The 12,449-nt window shown below is 37.4% G+C and overlaps 1 protein-coding gene across 4 annotated transcripts in view; it reads right to left on the bottom strand.

Annotated features, from left to right (window-relative positions):
• The window catches only part of LOC132082512 (poly(rC)-binding protein 3-like), a 496,107-nt gene that overhangs the window by 289,149 nt on the left and 194,509 nt on the right, over positions 1 to 12,449 (bottom strand). For all 4 annotated transcript variants that reach the window (XM_059487243.1, XM_059486931.1, XM_059487391.1 and 1 more), the window contains one exon: positions 9,040 to 9,096. The gene's annotated coding sequence lies outside the window, so the exon portion shown is untranslated. The remainder of the gene's footprint in view (positions 1 to 9,039; positions 9,097 to 12,449) is intronic.

Raw genomic sequence — 12,449 nt, 5'->3', positions numbered from 1 at the left:
ATTCAAATGCTCAGGCAACCAGAAGAGCTACATATGGGAAAGACAGTCACCAACATGTAGACATTGTACATGGAAAATACTGAAACTATTTTTAATTGCTGGCTCACAGATTTGCACTATTATACCAGTGGAGAAAACTACTACATTGCAAGTTCAAGAGACTGATAAAATGGAAACTCCTGATAGATAGCAAGGAAAAAGTTACACTGTTCTCATGCTTTAATTTTTAATATATTTTTTTGCAAAAGCTAATCTGAACAATAAAAAACTAGTTCTTGTTTTATAAATAAAGGCAACATTTTCAAAATGAAGAAGCTCATTAACGTACTGATGACAATGCTAAGTATTTCAAGATTTAAAAGAAACATTGGATTAATTTAAACAATTATCCACCTTTGAATTTCCACCTCTTATTTTCATGCAAAAGAAAACAAAAAAAAGCCTTCTAGAGTGTTTGAGACTCCACTCATAAAATCAAGAATGCCATAACTAGATTCTGAAAAAAATAAATCTGAAAGGATACATTTTGTAAATCAAAAAATGCTCAAGGATGTTTCTTTTTTGCTGCTTTTAACACATTACATAATACTGAACTAAAATGATATCTTCAACAATGTGAAAATTTGAAGGGGGAAAAATGTCCACCTTGAACGAGGCCTGACTGTGACTCTGCATTCATGTTTATTCTCTACAGAAAGAAAGAAATGCATACTTTTTTATTTTTATGAGAAAGTACATTTTTGGGAGGATGAAACATCACAAAAGAGTAGCAAAACAGCACAGAAGAGTAGCAAATGCTTAAGCGAGAAATCTCTCAAAAGCTTTTTCAATTTCACACCGCTCCAGTACCCTTTTTATCTGAACATCTTGTCTGTGCATTTTACAAATTTCCAAGCTGTTATAATGCTCCCAGACTGACAGTGCCCAGCAGAGCCAGGTAGCAGTGGGGCCTCATTGTGCCAGGCACAGTACAAAACACAATGGCACACGCTTTATCTGCCCCCAATTGCTTCAGCAGGGACACGTGGCCGACGGGTGATAGCACAATCACAGCTGTCAGCCAGGCCCTTCTCCAGTGATGTTGTCACGATTTCACACACGGCTGTAAAGTAATATTTATCAATGCCATGCATAAAGGTTTTATTCTGAAGACAATTAAGAATTTGAAATCTCTCCAGCCACCGAGTTTTCAGGAAACCCCACGTTACCCAGCCTCCAGGCCCTTCTCTCTGCGGCACAGCACACACAGAGCCAGCATGCTCTGCAGCCCTCTGGAAGCTGTCTAGCAGAGTCCTTTTAGACACAGCTATTTCATTTTGAAAAAGCAGCTGAGGCTTTTTATTCCCTGTGTGGTATTTCTGCTCCCAAATTGCAAGTGATCATAATTTCATGAGAAGCAGTTTAGAAAGGGAAAAAAATAAAAACCCAAACAAAATAAAATCCCAGTTGGCTACTTTCCCTATGTAGAAAATAGTAAACTTACTACAGAAGTTGCTTACTAAATATCTGAATTCAGTGCCACACTACAGAAATGTCCTAGTTTTGCCTCTACTTTCCATTTTAAAAATGGTATCAGAATTTTTGAATTCTTGTTCATTTGCAAGGTTGGGCTTGACTGATAATCTTCAGTTTGAATGATCTGTGAACAACAGCCTCTGATACACCGCTGCTTACCACTGGCTTGTGGTCAAATACCGCTTATCCTCCAGGCATAACTAAAAATGGATTTTAAATGGCACTGGTGTGGAAGCAATGCTGTTTTCACCTATACCTTTCACTCAAAGAAGGTATTTGCCCCTTCAGGCTGCATTCAGACAAAAAAATCTAAGTGGTACTGCCTAGCAAGGAAGAAGCTACTCCTAAAACTGATTTGATTAGAAGAAAACTTCTGGTCTGATGATGGTTGGTCCCTTTCATAAGATTTTTCTCCAATTACTCAGTTCTGTGCTTGGGCAGCTGGAGATGATGATCGATCAAGTCTCTCTTCAAGCAGTAATAACATTTTAGAATTTGTTTTATCATACAAAACCCAGATACATGAATAATAGGTTGCTTCTTAGCACCTGCTTAATTATTACATTCAGGCTATATCTCTTCTACAGGCATTTTTAATTTATCTCTAAGAGGATTTATGGAATGGAGACGCTATTTAAAAAACAGATTATGAGGTCAGTGCAGCCCAAGGTATTTCATTTCAGCTTTTACAATTAACATGCACACTGGAAAAGCTGGAAAGGCCTCTGAAGAGCAGTGGATTTGTCAAGTGCTCTGGCTGTCTCCCACAGGGATTTTCAAGGGGAGGTAATGGAAGACCAACAGCAAGTATCAGAAAGCCATCGACAGCTTTAGGAGAGAGTGCTAAAAAAAAAAAGACATGCCACAAAGAAGCACCAGATACAGAATTTACTTATTTATTTATTGCAGTAAGTTATGCCAGTGAAAAAGATCAGCTTTGCTAAATGGACCTTGTTGAGAATGAAGCGAGCTTCACTCTCCCTTGATAGTTAACTTGCAACTGCCACGCTTTGGTGGCAGAAGTCATTGAACCCATCTCTGTTTTTAAAAGAAATGTGCCTTCAAGCATTACCCTTTGACCAGTATTATTATTTCTGTCTGCCTCAGGAAACACAGAAAAAGCAGTTTTGATGCTGTCTTATTAGAGATAGGGCTGTGTAGGTCAAAGAAGGAAAATACTTGGACATGCTATTAAACCTAAACTCCATGCACTGACCTGGAACCAGGGCAATGCTGTGAGAGCTGGCCCTCTCTGGGAAAACCACTGCTGGTTTGAACTCAAGCTTGGAAAAAGTCTCTAAAGTGAACTGAAAGGATATGAATTTGAACAGAACTACTAAGACATATATAAGCTATACTATATAGGATGCATCCTGAAGGAAAGATGTCATTATATAACTATTACGGAAAAAGCAGCACTGAAGGGGAAAAGCGGAGAAGAAGGAGAGAAAGGAAGAAAAAGAAATCTGGAAAGGAGAGACCCAGGGGATGAATTAGTAGAGAAGAGTCAGTGGTTTCATTTTCACTTGTCTCTCCAGGCCTTGGTACTGCCTATAGCTCAGCTTACTATATTTAGAAATGAATGTCTTCCTGCAGGTTTATTCAGTGATTTGAACTCGAAAAATTTCTCTTGTTGGGGGAAGAGAAAGGGAGGGGGTAAAATATCCTCCTGTGCCACAAAGACTGAAATTATATTTCAAATTCAACTAAGTCTTCAGTAGAATAAGACACCCAATTTTGAATCAGAACTTGGAGGCAAATACACTTGTATAATTTCAGCATTAGTTGTTGGATACAAAAAAGCAGTCATTTATTTCTCCATTTGTTAGCAGCTCCAGTCTCTGAAAGATAACTTGGTTTCCCAGACACAGTTGGCAGGAAAGTCAGATTTTCAGTTTATGAGATACCATTATTTTCCTTTCCACCAGCCCTGCCACATATTTACATCAGAAAAAAACCAGCAACTCTTTGAAAATTACCAATAAACAGAAAGTCAAACAAATTTTGAATTCAGAAGAAAAAAACCAATAGAGTTTCTGGCATAAATCACCATTTTTTCCATTATTTGGCTGGGCCATCTTTACGCCAGCTGAAGAAGAGAAAATTGGCATCAAATTGAGAGGTGCTCTCAAATTCAAAATTCTCTACCAATTCAAAGGTAAAGCATGGCTGGAACAGATGACTGCCTGTGAAGCCTGTGGGAAGGATGATCAGGCGATCCCAACCTATGGAAAAGATAGCTGTATTCTGAGGGGGAGAGGAAGGGTTACCAACAGTAAATCAGAGTGGTCTGCTGGAAACTTGCACAGGGAGAGAGCTGAGCAGCAAATGCTGTCCCAAATGGATACAAATATGTTGTCAAGTTTATGTGACAGATCCATTATGGGTGAGAAGCTTAGCAAAATGAACTCGATCTCAACTGTCTCACAATATAAATGCCACAAGCTCAGAAGGACCTGAGCTTCCAGTTCCCCCATCCCTTACTCTGAGGTCTGCAAAGCGAGTTGGCATTCAGGAGAAGCAGCAGGTCAAGGAAAGCCTTATTCACAGGAACAACCACTCTGGGAGAGACCCTCCTGTTACATGCCAAATCTGCCACACTGTGAAATTACACATTTTCAAACACATATGCTCCCACAGTTGCTCTCTTCTTCCCCAGCTGCAGAAAGCAAATTTCAATGCAGTTACAGAAAACAAGTAATATATCTATTTGCATATTCTGATTTCTCAAATTACACCAAAATGTCATAGCACGTGATATTTTTTTTTCCTGCCACGAACTAATGAAAGAGCACAAGAAGGATAATTAATGATCAAGGGGTGGTAGCAACTTGTAAAATGACATTTCCTCATGATGTATGCATGGAACATATATGTGTAAATGAATGCTAGAGCTTTTAAAATGTTCTCAATTTTCAAAACCAGAATATTTAACACAAAGTTAAGTTTTACAATACCAGTTAAGGCCACATTACAATCTTTGCTTGTGCTTCTGTGATTTTTCACCAAAAGACATTTCAGCACATGTTTAAGTCTCATTAGGGTTTTAAGAATGAGAGCCTTTTGGTTTGCTGAACCATGGCATGAGCAACCAGCTGAACTCAAAGGATCTTCAGAATAACCACAGTACCAAGGCAGCAGAGTGGGCACTGAGAAAAGGTGAAATTCACTATCTCCACTACTCAGGAAGATTTCTCTAGCACTTTGGTGAATGTAGATGGAAATGAAATAATCTACAAGATCTGATGTTATTTCTTCCCTTTAAAATTACTGCTAGAGGACACAACAAAGTTTCATAGAGGACCTCTTGCTAATTCAGTATAGTACAAATACTGTATTCAAACGTGACTCTTAGCTAATTCAGTACAGTACAAATATCTACAAGTGTAGATCTGAGTGCAGGGACACGTGTAAGAATTTATCAGAGAAAAGCCACAGTCAAATATGTCCTCCTAACCAACAAGATGAGAGACAAAAGTACTGTAGATGCCCTCATTGTAGAAAATACTGACAACTCCACTTGTTTATTAATATCTAACCCTGGCCGTGCTCCAAAATCGATGTTTGATGCCACAAAGTAGGAGGAATAGCAAGGAATCCCTCCTGACTGTGATCACCTAGTTTAGTATGTTACTCCACAGGATGAGATACTGCTGAGAAGACACAAGAAGTTTCATGCACAAACCCAGTCATGCAAGAATCACTTTATATCTTTTTCTCTTTCTTTCTGCACTCCACTCTTCCCCTTTTCCAGAGCTACAGCACAAGAGCAATCCAGCTACTGGTGAGGTGTTACTGTTTTTCAGTTCTGCTCAATAAATGGACTGAGAGCTGACACCATGGCTCCTGACCTTAGCCAAGGTCTGACAGTGAGCTTCCTGCCACTGCAACTCAGCCAGAACTGTGTGGCTCATTCATGGGGTAAGGATTCCTCACTTATATCCAAGAGTCAGCCAAAATCTGCCATTTAAAGCATGTAGTCCAGTGTTTACTACAATACAGCTTTTTAAGACTTATGTACCTCAATATTTGCAGCAGGGAGCATACTGGTGCCAGTTCTAGCTCTCGAGATTTCTTGAGATGAAGAAGGGCTTTTGCTTTTCTTTAACTGGACAAATCCTCACTGGTCATGATTTTTTTGTTTGTTTTGTCTGCATTACTTTTTTTTTTAAACAAAAACAATTATATTGTTGTCATGAACTCTAATTAGATAGCCAATCTAATAGACTTTGAATTTTGCGTTTTAGTCTCAAAAGACTGCATTTTATTAGTACAATTTGTTGAAAGTAAGTGATTTTCAGTTTTTCAGTGTACCCATATAAAATGAAAAGAGATATTAACTTATGTAAACATCTACCCTAAGTTACCATTTCAAATGATGACCTTATGAGACTGGATAAAGAAACAGCCATTAACATAAGCTGGTAGACTGCCATGAAACCAAAGGAGAAAGATAATGAGCTATCAAGCAGATTAGCATGAACTAAAACTGAAACAAACAACCCACACATTTTAAAAAAAAGTAATAAACCAGCCTCCAGTCTTCAGTATTTACTGCACATATAATGTCAGGTTGTTATTTTCACTGACATCTCTCAGCCTCTGCACGTTGCAGTACCCTCTATTAGAAAGAACACTGTTAGAACAGAAATAGCTTCATTTTCAGCTCTGTGTCCACTGAAAGTTTATTTTCGATTTTTTTCAACTCCAAATTCATCTTCAGGGGGAATCTTATCCAATGCTGAACCACACATAATGGTATCACTGTAATAAATAATTATATTAATTAATTTAAAAGCAAAGCAATATGATGCAATATGACTGATTTTTAAAGGTGTTTGCTTGAGTTCTTTAACATATAGTCCATGTTCACTGCACAGTTTACCTCTCCTGCACTTGTAAACTACATGTGGATGGTACTCCTTCATTTTCTTTACACATTAGTTACTGGCATTATTTCTTAACAGAAAAGCAGCTTTTCCCAAATACTTTCAGCAGATTTTATTCTCTTCTGCCAACCTTAGAGGACCTGTCTGAACCTGGCCATTATGACTCCAATTTCATCTCCTTTGTACTTTTGCTGTGTTCAAGCCATGCAACTGATAATTAAAGCAGAATGAACCAAGGTAGGGAGTTGCCATCACAACAAGTAACTAAGCACTAGCAATGAGAGAAACCCAAGGTACTGAACCAGGGATAATGAAGGGTGTTTTTAACTGTATTTGTTCAGCTTCTCACTGTAGCTCCTCCGCTCTAACCTCTGCCACCGAACTCTCACTTTTGTGCTCTCCATTTCCCTCTCAGGTCCATATTTCCAACTTGCTGGAACGTCATCTCCTGAAACAGCTGCCTGTGTGCCTGCCTCTCTTTCTCAGCAAAGTGCTGCTCCTCCTGCAAGAATAAAAGTCTCACTATCCTTCTACACACATAATGAACAGTATACACATCAAATCCACTGTCTGCCATCTGTTTTCCTGGTGGATTTTAGGACATTAATTATGTTACTATGAAAAACTTTCAATGTGTTTGTGGCTTGACAACATTGTCTGTGTTTTACAGACTGTAATTCTGTCACTCTGTTTCTGGTTTAAACCTGTGGTACAATCTATATTCCATTTCCTCAGGATCAGACCTTCCAGAACATTGGACACTTGTTCCTGTCAGTCTTAGATCTTAGATTTGTCCTCTTTTAAGGAAAGATCTTATCTATGAAATGCATTGATCTTTTCTGCTACATAACAGATACTCATACACACACACAAACACCAGGAAGCAAACCTATGAAAAGGTGAGTTCATGCAGTTCTCTGATATGAATCCTTCTCATTCTGCAAGGAGGGAGAGATCCACATATTTCTGCAGCACCATTTTTTCCTTTTCCTGCTTCCCACAAGCAAGAATGGATTTATCCAATCCATGATAAAAGGCAACATAGCAATGGAAAAATATATCAGTGTTCTCAATCACATTTACATACACGTGTGCAACACTGATTTCTCTTAAGCACTCCTGCAGTATGAGTGCACCTCTCACTTGAGGCATTCATGCTCAGACCCCATTAAGTGCCTGCCTGTATAATAAATTGCAAGGTATTACATGCACACAAAATAAACTTCATTTTATCTGGGAAAGGACAAATTTCTGAGCTCTAAATCACAATGTACTGACATTTTAGAAGCTGCTCAATTCATGTGTGATATATAGGTCTGGGTGGCAAACTGTTCTGGTGCTAAAAATATTATAATATATTTTACCTTCCCTGTAATTTAATTTACTGTCATTTCATCATCCCAGTGCTAGTCTGGTGCTACCAGTTTGCCTCTGATGGTCTGTATCAATTTGAATGAAAACAGAAATTTTTTCCCTACCTTCATTTCTAAATCCTAACTATAAAAAATTTAATGTAAACAACAATAAACAATACATACTGTAAATAGGACTGAAAATCCTAACAAGAATATATATATATATATATATATCTTGTCAAGATTACTTCAGAAAAAGTTACCTTGCAACTTGAAAAGTTACATCATTAAGCAGTCTCCTAAACTGGTTTTCAGAAATGGCAAACTTTTAGCTATTTATAATTTCGCTTTTTTTCTTTTATATCTAGAAATTTTTATTGCAACTTTAAGTTGCAGTCCCAACTTTTTCAGCTCAACTCTCCACAATTAAATACACTTTTCTACAATGCATCAATTTGATTGACACAAACAGAGCAGGACACCATTTGCCTAACTGCTTCTGACTGCCAAAACTCTTCCAGGAATCACTTCCCTAGTGGATGTTCCTGTGACAAAGTGTTTCTAGAGCCTTATGCAACCTTAACTCAAATCCTTTTACATTTTCTTCACTATTTCTCTAGCACTGGGGCAGCCTCACATACTTCAAGGTAAGCAAAACTCCTGCTTGGTCCCACCACTGTTTCATAAGACCAAACAGATCTGTAACTGCATGCCTCAAGTATTAAACAATTCTTGTGAATAATAAAATTCAGCAAAGATCACAAGATAAACTCTACCCCTACTTTAATTTCACTTTAGTGACATGCTTGGACCCCTTTTTTAAACACTGCACAATGATTAAATAGCCAAAGAGGAAACAGTGCCATTAAGTAATGTCGTGCTGTTGACCATTACTTCACCCAAACAATTGTCTATTAGTGTATGAGCACATGGGCTGTACATCAATTGCACCAGATTTTCTGAACTGTCTTCTCACAAGCCCAAATATCCTTTTTCACAATAGAATATCTTAACATCTTATTTCAAGAAATAAGGTTTGTTGAAGGTTTTTTTTTTTTTTGTTTAACAGCTCCTGATGTGTATTGTTTCTAAACAAAATAGTCATTTCTAACAATTTAAACCTTGCTGTTGAAGTGTCATTTGGGAGAAATGGAAAGAAAGGCAAATTTTCACTGCTACTTGTAAAAATGCAAAATAAGAAAGATAATAAATTGCACTTACACTAGCATATCAATTTGTCATTGGTAATAATGCAATAAAATACATAAAATTCAACTTACTTATCACATCAGATGTCCATAAGCCACAGTTCCACCTCAATCCAGAGAAAACTTGACCTGTTGAATATGAAGAAAACATTTTCACTCATGATAAAGTCTTGCTCTCTTTAGAACAGGCTAACAAACCATGGATTTGGGGAAGGATGAAAAGCAGTTTAGCTCCACAGACAACTTCGGATCCCAAAACTTTCTTTTCACTTTCTGTTACAATTCAAATATGAACTGATAAATCACTGATTTCCCAATCAGTGATTTAGCTTTTTTAAATATTTATGCAGTGCTTACTAGGGTCTAGCATTGGGCTCTAAGAAGTATCTCAGAAAGATGTACAAAACCTGCTAGAGTGACTGAAAAATTAGAATTGGTATGCACAAATTCTTATGAATCCCTTTGAATAAATCTTCAAAGATCAAAAAAAACCCCACATTTTTCTTCCTTTATATTGTATTTGCAGGGATGCACCAACGATGGCAAGAATAATGCATCTGACTCCATTGTATCAGAAGGCTAATTTATAACTTTATTATACTATATTATATTAAAGAATACTATACTATACTAGAGAATACAGAAAGGATACTTACTGAATGCTAAAAAGATAATACTGAAAACTCATGATTCTTTCCAGAGTCCCGACACAGCTTGGCCCCAACTGGCCAATGAGTCAAAACAACTCACGCCAGAATCTAATTAGGTAATCACCATAAACAATGTCCAAACACATTCCAAACTAGCACAACACAGGAGAAGCAAATGAGATTAGAATTCTTTTCCTTTTTTCTGAGGCCTCTCAGCTTTCCAGGAGAAAAATCCTTGGTGAAGGATTTTACTTCCACTTTTCATCTTTGCTCCATTCTACATATCCTCTCTCTCAGAGAAAAACCAAAAGAAGGGGGTGCAAAAGGGAAATGAAAAGAGACAATAAGGACTGTCAGGGAGACAAGGGGCTCTTTTCTGCCAACAGGACCCTTATATCCACTGCATTTTTATAAAATCGGCTCTTTAAAAATCATAGCCGTCAAGTATTTAGTCCTCATATATTCAGCCTAAGATCTTGAACAATTTTGCTGATATTTCTTGAGCTATAAAGCAAGACAAACAATACTCCCTATCAGCCTGCATTCACTAGAAAGCAAGCAGAAATTAGAGGTGTCCAACACTCATAAATGTGCGTAGGACATATTTATAGTGCTAATATTCTTGAAAAGAAAGCAGCTTCAACTCTCTACCAGCATGAAAGCAGTAAAGTGTGAGCTTGAGAGGATACAGCACACAATTTCCATCTTTGGGTGAACAGAAATGTAAGTTCTCAAGTGAAGAACAAAACATGAATCCACCATTGCTGACTTGTTTTGTTTCACTGACTCCACTTAAGCAGCACAAGAAATCTTGTTTCAGAGTAGGCTATGAAAAGATACACAAGTCAGGATCATTTAACCTATGACACCTAATACAGTTTTTTTAAGCAATATCCATTAATGTTGGCCTTCCTGTTTTTCTGTATGTGATATGGATGCAGGAAACTTGAATCCATCAGAATGGGATCAGTAAGCAAAGGCTTAATCCCATTTCTACTCAATTGAGTTGCAGAACTTCCATTAACTTGATAGGGATTTAGAGCAGTTACTGAAGGGCAAAAGATATCCTCCAGACCCCCTTTTCTTGCCTTGGGGTAGAAAGATATCCATCAATATTTTAGGATATAAGAGGGAGGAAAAAATTTTTAAAATATAGTTTTTGGGAGAGTTGAGACAGCGGCATTATTTCCATTGTTTGCTTGTTTTGTGGTGAGCCATGTTTGCACGTAGCTAAGTGCAAACAAGAAAGTAAAATTTAACACTGTTAGATGCTGCAAGGTTCAAACCAGCAGTCTGGCCTTATAATGCATCAGGAAATTTCCTCAGGAATAATTCTGTCACAGCATACTCGGTATGAAGAGGTAAGAGATGCAGACCACCAACTTTCTGCTATGGCCTGCAAGCAAATTGATTTGTCATGTGCTTACACGAGAGAAGAGTTACACATTCCTTTGTGCTGATTTGCAGCACTTGTTTGCTATTAGAACAGTTTTCTAGGGAACACTTCAGTAATTAAAAGAGATGAGGTTTTAACCAGTTGGACAGGGCTCTGCAGTTCAGATTAAATGTATCCACTGCTTTCAAATGAACGAGCCAAAGCTGATTCTCCACCCCCACCCCTGTGGATTACACTTCACTTTGCTTTACATTTCCTGTGCCTTGAATATCTTTGAAGTAATATTTGCATTAGTTCCTCAGAAGCAGTCCAACCCCTGTCTTTGCAATTATTAGCAATAATAAATGAAACCAGCTCCTTCAGGCAGGGCCCTGCTGATCTCAGAAGGATCCCTCTACATTTCCCTGAAGGTGCCCAGGTCCTGAGGGTGGTCCAGGCGCTTGAACTGGCTCTGCCATAGGAAAAGCAATGACTGAGAAAGGCTTTCACAGCCTCTTTCTATGAGGATCTGAAAACATTTTAAAGGTGAGTGGCAGGATAAACACTGGCATATCTATTTCATCTTTATAATCTATTTGCCAAAATCTGAAGGGAAAAGAAATAATTTATGCTGCAAGATCCATAATTTCTTTGAGAATTTTACTCTTTATGTTTTAAATCTATAGTGTCTTTCTCTTTATTTGCATTTTTTGCTTAGAGGAAGATTTATGAATCAAAATCAGTGTAATGGAAATATATCAGCAATATATTCAATCATTGATACATATGTTTATCTAGATTTTTAAAAATCAGCTTGAAGATTCACCAGATTTAATACACAGTGTTTTTCTTTTTTCAATTTCAAACGTATTTCCTTATATGTAGAGCTGAAAGCATTTCTTTTTTACATCAAGATGGAGTTCATGTCTCAATTTTCTCTTTGCTTCCTTCTTTCAAAAGACCATCACCTTTCAGTGCACAAAACAGTTATGCAATACTAATGATGGAAAAGATCTGTGAGTGAATCCTATTAGTTGTGCTCTGAGCTGTTTGTCTGCAATATGGCTGTTTACAATAGGGAATATTTTATCTTTGGACTAACCTTTCAGAGTAGGAAATGCACTATATGAAAACTGATACAAATACAATTGGAAAAATGTGGAAGTCACACAAACCAATATCCAATTTCTCAAAAGAGTTAAAGCTTCAAAAAAATTGCAATTTTCTCAGTGAGCAAACTATTTGGCATGGAGTGTAATTCTGTTTTCCTCTTAAGGTTGTTTTACACTTACTATATATATGTTGTTAAGTATTGTTTAATTCTCCCTCAAGTAACAATTTTAAGACCCTCAGCTCTAAGTTATTACTCCCTAATGTCTGAGGCAAGATAAAAATTTATTGTTTCAAGTATGGGAAAGAACAACAGCTCAGGTATCACAGTGCCTCTAAAGATGAAG

The sequence above is a fragment of the Ammospiza nelsoni genome, chromosome 1 (genome assembly GCF_027579445.1).
Source record: "Ammospiza nelsoni isolate bAmmNel1 chromosome 1, bAmmNel1.pri, whole genome shotgun sequence".
NCBI classification, from domain to species: domain Eukaryota; kingdom Metazoa; phylum Chordata; class Aves; order Passeriformes; family Passerellidae; genus Ammospiza; species Ammospiza nelsoni.
The sequence above is the reverse complement of the archived record's forward strand: the minus strand, read 5'-3'. Positions and strand labels throughout refer to the sequence as shown.